Source organism: Medicago sativa, chromosome 5 (genome assembly GCF_051527215.1).
Source record: "Medicago sativa cultivar Bolivia chromosome 5, Bolivia_mono, whole genome shotgun sequence".
In the NCBI taxonomy this organism is placed as follows: domain Eukaryota; kingdom Viridiplantae; phylum Streptophyta; class Magnoliopsida; order Fabales; family Fabaceae; genus Medicago; species Medicago sativa.
The window spans coordinates 64,671,572-64,679,618 of NC_140753.1; the positions used below are offsets into that span (position 1 = coordinate 64,671,572).

At 32.2% G+C, this 8,047-nt stretch overlaps 1 long non-coding RNA gene and 1 pseudogene across 1 annotated transcript; both read right to left on the minus strand.

Annotated features, from left to right (window-relative positions):
- Positions 1–1,405: 1,405 nt before the first annotated feature.
- Positions 1,406–2,922, minus strand: LOC146924009 (replication protein A 70 kDa DNA-binding subunit A-like; annotated as a pseudogene).
- Positions 2,923–4,832: 1,910 nt separating this feature from the next.
- Positions 4,833–6,087, minus strand: LOC146924010 (uncharacterized). Its single transcript, XR_015009975.1, has 3 exons — positions 5,804–6,087; positions 5,229–5,449; positions 4,833–5,127 (listed from the first exon to the last, which is right to left on the minus strand). It is a non-coding gene; the product is annotated as an uncharacterized LOC146924010 (long non-coding RNA).
- Positions 6,088–8,047: the final 1,960 nt, after the last annotated feature.

Here is an 8,047-nt window from a genome sequence, read left to right on the forward strand (position 1 = left end):
AATTAAGAATAAACTTTAATTCATATTTTAAGCATGTGTGATCTGTCAAAAATATATTTAAGCATGTATAACACGTCCCATATAATTGTTACAGAAAGAATGTGTTTGGTGTGAAAGAAACGGTGGCAATGTGAACTTGGTATCTTAATAAGAGAACTTGAAAATTTTCTACATGTAACTTTACTATGTAGCCATCAGTTGCAGATTTTTAGATTAAAAAATAAAATTTATTTCTTTGATCAAAAGGCCTACATCAAGCTGCAAATTAAAGTTGATTGCAGAAAATCCATTTTGAAAAAATAAGGATCTTTGCGGCAACTGCGGTTAAATAAAAATTGACATTGGGTATGGATCAATGCTAAAACCTTTCATGGCTTACCTTATATATTTTGTTATTTTCCTATATCTTAGGTTTCCAATAATGCAAAAGAATTGAAAGAGATGAAGAATAAATAGTGATCACATGATAACAGCAACTGAAGAGAAAGCTGCAGAGGCCTACGACACTGCGGCCATAAAGTTCCGAGGCGCAAATGCAGTGATAAACTTTGAGATGAACAAATACGACGTGGAAACGATAATGAAGAGCTCTCTTCCAGTAGGCGGGGCAGCTAAACGCCTGAAGCATTCTCTAGAATCAGAACAGAAAGCTTCTGCTGACAACGACATTCAGAAGAACAATCCACAACAAAGTGTTGCAAACTTGACTAACACCAGCAGCAGTAACTACATCAACTACTTGGCCATTGAACATCAGCAACTAATGGCTTCAGTCCCCTATGGTATTCCGTATGACTCGAATACGGCTTACTATCATTACAACCTCTTCCAGCATTTTCATGCTAGTACCAATGATGGCGCTGCAGAATCAGCCATGCCACCAACATCGGCTGAGTTCTATTTATGGCCAAAACAGTTTAGGTCTATCTTTTCCTAATTTCTTGCTTTGCTGACTAAAGAAAAATTAAAGTTATAATCTCTAGCACAGTTTTAGCTGACAATATTTTATGATCTTCGCTATATGATATGATTAACCATTTAGCAACTAATCCATGTTATATGCAGTTTTTTGAGCTTGTTGTATGTTGGAAAAAGCACCATCGTTATGTTGTAAAGTAGTATAAAAAACACATGTTGTATATTGTAAAGTAGTATAAAAAACACATGCTATAAAACCAATTGCTAAATTGAAAAAGAAAAAATATTAACTGCTTATATAGTTCATCAATTTCACCTAAACCCATTGGCACCTTTAAATAGCTAAATTGAAAAATCTATATATTTCTGTCAAAAACATCAACCTTCAAGAAAACTGATAAGTATTCAAAGAACCAAGTGAGAATGGCTGATTGGAGTAGGGAGGGAGGGACTGATACCGTGTTAGCAAAAACACTGCAAGCACAAATTAAGTCATCCAAAATTTGACATGTGAACCTAAAGTCATCAAAATTTGACATGTGATACCAGTGTTACACTTTCCACAATATAAACGACCTGCAACAGTCCTCACCCTCCCTGCGCACTTTGTACATGTCTGGTAATACCAACTGTATTCTGATTCGATCTCACAAATTGTAGCGAGAACAATCCCTTGGCATTGCTGAAACAATAAAAAAAGATAAAATGGTGCATTTAACAAATCTAACTTCAATTCATACAGTGTCACATAGCATACCTCAGTTTCCTCTATTAAGTCCTCAATTGTCATTCGCTTAGTCTGAAGCATATCATCAACCAAAGAGACAACTGTTGAAGTTGTATTCTGACTTATGCATTGGGACACTTGCACATCTCCACCATCAATTCTGGTTAGCAACCAAGGGCAGAAATCAGTTAGAAGTCTAAAGCCCAGTAATAACTTCAAAAACTGAAAAAACAAAATTCGACAAATTAAAATTATATTACTTAGATTTGAATTCAATAGCTTCAGGCAAGTCACCATTCAGCAGTAGTTTAGTTCCAAAAAAAGCATTGGAAACGCCCATGACCCCTTGGTATTTTTTTAGCTTGCCTTGTTGGATCAAAACCACAACAGGCGATGATGGATCATGAGCTGCCAGGAATGAATTCATCCTCTCAGCATAGTTAGCCCATAGAGTGCAATGAACTCTCCTACTTCTGAAACACACATATCACTTGGTTAATATAAATGAACAAAATTTGAAAACATAAAACTTGGAGAATTTTTTAAACCACATACTCAGAATCCTGCAAGGTAAGATCCAATAGCTTACTCCTACGGCCATTAACATCCTTCTCTTTCAATTCATCTCTCTCAACGACTTGTCCAATCACATCTACGCATAATGGATTTACAGTAAAATGCTTACGATATAAAAAAACATACGCAAACACAAAAGAAAATAACATTATGCTCAATATATTACTCCAAATCTAGACACTCACCGACAATTTTTTCCTCCCTCTCTGCTTCCAATATTTCATTGAAAGGCATAAAATCAAAATGATTTAAAGGAATGGTACTTGCATCAATTTTAAAGAACTTTGTCCTGTCTATAAGGGTTAGCTTGAACCTATGTTGGGTAACCTGATACTTAGGATCATTTTTAGTCACCAAAACATTCTCAATGTCATATGCAGATCCCTCTTCCACATTTGACCTTATCTTTGGCACCAAATGTTTTTTAGCAGATGCTTGTATCTTTCCAAGCTGTTTTTATAAGTTAAACAAAGGTGAAATATAAAACAACCTGAGCCAAATATAATTTTCAAAATATAAGACCACATTATATAATTTCAAAAAAAACCAACCTTGTCATCAAGCAATAACATGTGAATAGAGTTATCCTCATTTGGATTGTTGAACTCAGAAACGGTCCAAACATGGACGACACGAACTCAAAGTTTGATGTTGATCTTTCCAGCAACAATGGCGGCAACATGAGTGATGAGTGGAGCCATGGTAGTAGCATGCACACGAAGCAAGAGTTTCACCTAGAACTTTGATTTCAATGTTTAGTGAATAATAGAGTGATGATCCATGATCTATATATACACCAGAATTTGTGGTATCTCATTAAAATCTCACTACTCAACCTAAGAGTCACTTGCAATATCAGTTTTTTTTTAACTGTTGGGCGCAACCTTGGCATGAATGAAAAACGGTTTTCCTCAATCAAGCATAAAAGTCTCCATAATTAGATATTCCATGAAAATTGAGAGTGAAAAGTCCCAATAATTAGAATTAACAGTAGTTATAGCAATTGATATTCCATCAAAATAACTGCCAAGTCCATTGATATCTTCTCAATCAATCATATTCCAACTCACACAAAATAACGGTCTTCAATCAATACATACAATACGGAGTTTTTTTTTTTTTTTCTTTCTTGAAACCAATATATGAATGATTACCCAAATTTTATAAACAATATTAAAAAAAAAACTTGTTAAACACCAAAAATAAACTTTCATGATCAAAAATCCACTTTTACTAAACTTTCAAAATCCACTTTTATATCAAATGGAAGAAATAATTTTTTTAATTAAAAACCAACATTCTTTAACGGAAGACAATATATAATGCTAGGGCAAATTTTCCACTTTTATCAAACCTTCAAAATCCACTTTTACATCACATAGAAGAAATAATTTTTTTAACTAAAAACAATCATTTTTTCAAGGGGAAGAAGACTCTTCTGCTTGACTTTATTAAAATTTGTGTGTCAATGCAATGCTGAAAAATCTGTCTAGTGCTTAAATAACTATATGCTTTAAAGTAGCAATAATTTTTTTGGTGTACACTCTATAGCAATAGTGTGTCAAATATTTCCTAGATATCGACTATAATTAAAATTCATAGGCCCTGGTAGTAATAGTCTATGCTCCATGAATTCAAGAATCCATAAGGTTAAAAATACCAGCTTTTATTATATGCATGCCACTATAAACAAAAGCGCTTATGCTATGGGTTAATTTTAGTAACACAACCTTTGTTTTGTAATGCAAGAATGCAGCTCTGTTAACAAATAAATTAAGCAGACAATAGATCACTAAATTGTTCTCACAATTCTCATAAGAGGCATATTAATTCATAGCTTCATTGGCACAAAGAAAACATAAAAGAATATAACAAAAACTCATGGAGAAATGCAAAAAACTCATCCATATAAGGATTGCATTATCTTATAAAGCATCTGCATTAGAAAGGAAACGGTCACAATCATCATACCATGTATTTCATGGTAAGTTTAAGCCAATTATTGTACCAAAAGGAAAAAAAAAAGTTAAAGCCAATTCACTTAAGGGTTATACAGACCACACGTAACAGGATTTATTTTATTAGTGTTAGATTGCAATGTTACCCTTCTTTAATTTTTTTTTTGGAGAAGGCATGATTTTTGTATAATGATAGTAGGGTTTACTATATATCTTTCAACTTCTTGTACTTTATCTTTACAAATAGCTCTTACATTACGTGCAGAACATGCATGGGTATGTCATCCATCATAGGATTTTGTATATGCTACTTGCTTGTAAACATTGAAATGCAAGGAAGGAATTTTTCAAGGTTACAATGGAATGATGATCAAATACTTTCAAGCTTACAATGGAATGATGATCAAATACAACTATGTTATGTATACAATCAAATGATAGAGTTCTGGACCATTATCGACTGTGTTTAACCTAATGGACACTATAGGAGCATATTTTGTTTATGTGTATATACATATTGGTTGAGCAACAATTTGACAAATCAAATAGAGTTATGCAGCAATGCAGCTCTGTCAACAAATAAATTAAGCAGACAATAGATCACTAAATTGTTCTCACAATTCTCATAAGAGGTATATTATTACATAGCTTCATTGGCACAAAGAAAACAGAAAAAAAAATATAACAAAAACTCTTGCTGAAATGCAAAAAACTCATCCATATAAGGATTGCATTATCTTATTCATGAAAACAGAAAATGGAAAGAACAGAAACACCACAATGGAAAATTACATCAAAGCTTAGTACAAAATGTCTTAGACTCAACGACGAATCACACAGAACCACACACATATTCAACGTCAACTTCAACCATGTATGTCCTTTACTTAAGGCGTAGCTCGTTGATCATCATATCGATTTCGGTCACTGGGTTGGGATCAAGCGGTGCTGCAAAAAACGACACACCAAACATCATCTTCAAACCGCAAAAATAAGGAAACTGTATAGGGAAAGCATCATATTTTTAAGAAAAATTTGTGCATACATACCAATCAACATGTTGTAAGAGAGCATCGCCACGTCGTTATGGTGGAAAGCCATGCCTGTGCAATGGTGGAAAGACAAATCCTGATATGTTGTTTATAAAGGAGAGCAAAACTCCTCAAATGATAGAAACCAGCCTTTGTAACCGCAAGGCATTCATTGCAGAATGGAGAAAACCAAAGGACTGTGGCTGTGTACATTTCAATCATAGCCTTTGTAACCGCAACTACAGAATGAAGTTCAAAAATCAGAATTAAATTAAATGGATTAAAGTGGAATCGAAATTAAATTAGGGTTAGGGCAAGAGGACACATGTATTAGTGGAAGCAAAATTATAACACCAAAACAGCTACTGGTCAAGTGGTTAAAGTGATTGGATGGAAGCCATGGGTTGCGAGTTCAACTCCCTGCAGAGACTTTCTTCAGAAGAAATTTTTTTTCTCAAATGTGACCGCGAAAAAAAATGGTATGAATTACGAAAACAGAATTAACATCACATTCACCGCATTTGGAATCTAAAACAAGCAAATGAATTATTGTATATTAAAATATGAATTTGATATGAATCAATTTTCGATACCTTGAAGAGATTACTCTTGTTAGTGCGAAAGCATGTTTGAAGAAAATGATAATTGCGTTACGTGGTGCGATGGAGATTGAACACGGATTCCGATAGCGAGTGTTTGATTTTGTTATCGGCAAGGAAGGAACTGCGACGAGGAAAATGATCGGAGATAAAACAAATTGAATTGAGAAATGAAAATAAAGAATGGTGAGAATTTAAGAGAAGTATTATACCTCTTGCAGTTGATGAGGAGAAGGTTACTTCCATTTACGTAATCGATTATTGAACAATGGTGAAGCTGAACAACAACTTGTTGCTATTAGATTAGATTAATTTTAGATAATATTTGTTAGAAATGGATAAATGAACAACAAATCGTTGTAATATAGTGGTAAGTATTCCCACCTGTCATGCAGGTGACCCGGGTTCGATCGTTTTAATTTATTTGTTGATAACGATATTGTTTTTTGAAGTATCGGGAATACATTTTATCCTTAATATATGTGGTATGTTACTCAAAATTATAACATGAAGATTGTAAAAGATATAATAGCAGTAGAAGACATAACTTTTGGTTAGAAAAATACTAGTCCTTGCACCCGTGCTGCCGTACGGGTCATACAAATTGCATATGTGTAAATTCTAAAAGCAAATTTTAATAGTAAGTATCAAATCTTGAAAGTACATCTTAGTGATCACACCTCTCTCTGTTGTTATGGATAAAATATGAAAATAAAACTGTATTAGTCTAAGAAAATAATGTGTTCTCTATGTATAATCTTATATGATATATGTGTGGGATATATGAACTTCTTTTTGAGAAAACATATCAACCAATTTACGGACCTTCCTTAAAAAAAAAACCAATTTATGGACCGAAAATGTATACCCAAACACAAAAAATAAGGAAAGGAAAGTAAAAGGAGAACCACATCACCTTAACAAAGCAGAAAAGCATAAATGATCATGGTAGTAGAGTTGGGCAATCATGCATATATAAGATAAGTTGGGGCAAGATTTTATTGAAAAAATTAAAACGTTCATTTTTAGAGTTTCCAATCTAATGAATGGAACTTTTTTTGGATATCATATTCATTTTAATCATCTTATAATGTTAGGACTGACTTTTCCTAAATTTTCTGACAATTTGATTAGTGTATACGTTTTTTTATTTATTTTATGTGGACATATGGATTTAATTATTTAATAATTGTAGCATACATATTTTTCTTTGAGGTATATAGTACTAACCGTCAAGTAAGTCTTTGTTTTCTCCTTTCATTTTGTGTGACATGCAGAATGGGAAGTTCCTTTTTTTTTTCAATAGTGGAGGAAACTATTCAATTTGATAATTAATTAATTCTTTAATTCTTCAAAGATAATTGGAAAGTCAAGTTGTTAATTAATAGTGTAAATTTTTTTTAGATGTACAAATTCAAAGATATATAAATATATAGAAGATAGAGAGATAGATGTGTAACTTGGATCATATCCTTTAATCTTCTCTATATATTGTTTTTAGAGGCATTATTCTTTATTCATCTCAATTTTATCTATCTTTATCTTAATTACACATACACATTGTTTATCTCTATCATTATACTTGGAGTAATATGTTTATTATTATTTTTATACGAAAAAATGGTAGACACTTGTCTTCACCTTTATAAAAAAACAGTATTATTTATAAATATACCCCTTATTTATATTACCAATTTGTATTAATTAATAGCCAAAAAATAAAGAGTAAAAAAGAGAAGAAAAACTATAACACCAAATTGAAGAGGAATCATCCAATAGTTTCAGGAGAAAGTGACGATAAACAACCATTTTTAATAAGCTTCTTCCTCACCATCAATGATGCAACAAAATAAAAAATAGAAGCATCATTTATCCTAATTCACAAAAAAAAATCAAAAATCCACATACACATTAAGGAATAAAAAATATATATAAAAGAAAGTTCGAAAAATAGACTAATAAACATTTGAAGCTTAACTATTTGATCAATCTAAGAGTAACTTGACTCCCTATCAATTATCATATCATAGAAACCAGTTAATAATCAAGAGATAAGAGAAAAATTGTACCTACACATTGTACCTACACTAATGAATAAATCGTCATATAATTAATACCAAGAAATATTGAAAAATGGATTCAAATCCAAATCCAACACCAAAACTCACTGGTTTCTAGCTTTCATCTTTTGCAGCGAATCAAGACTACTACCACCACATAGTATTATTAGAATTGTGA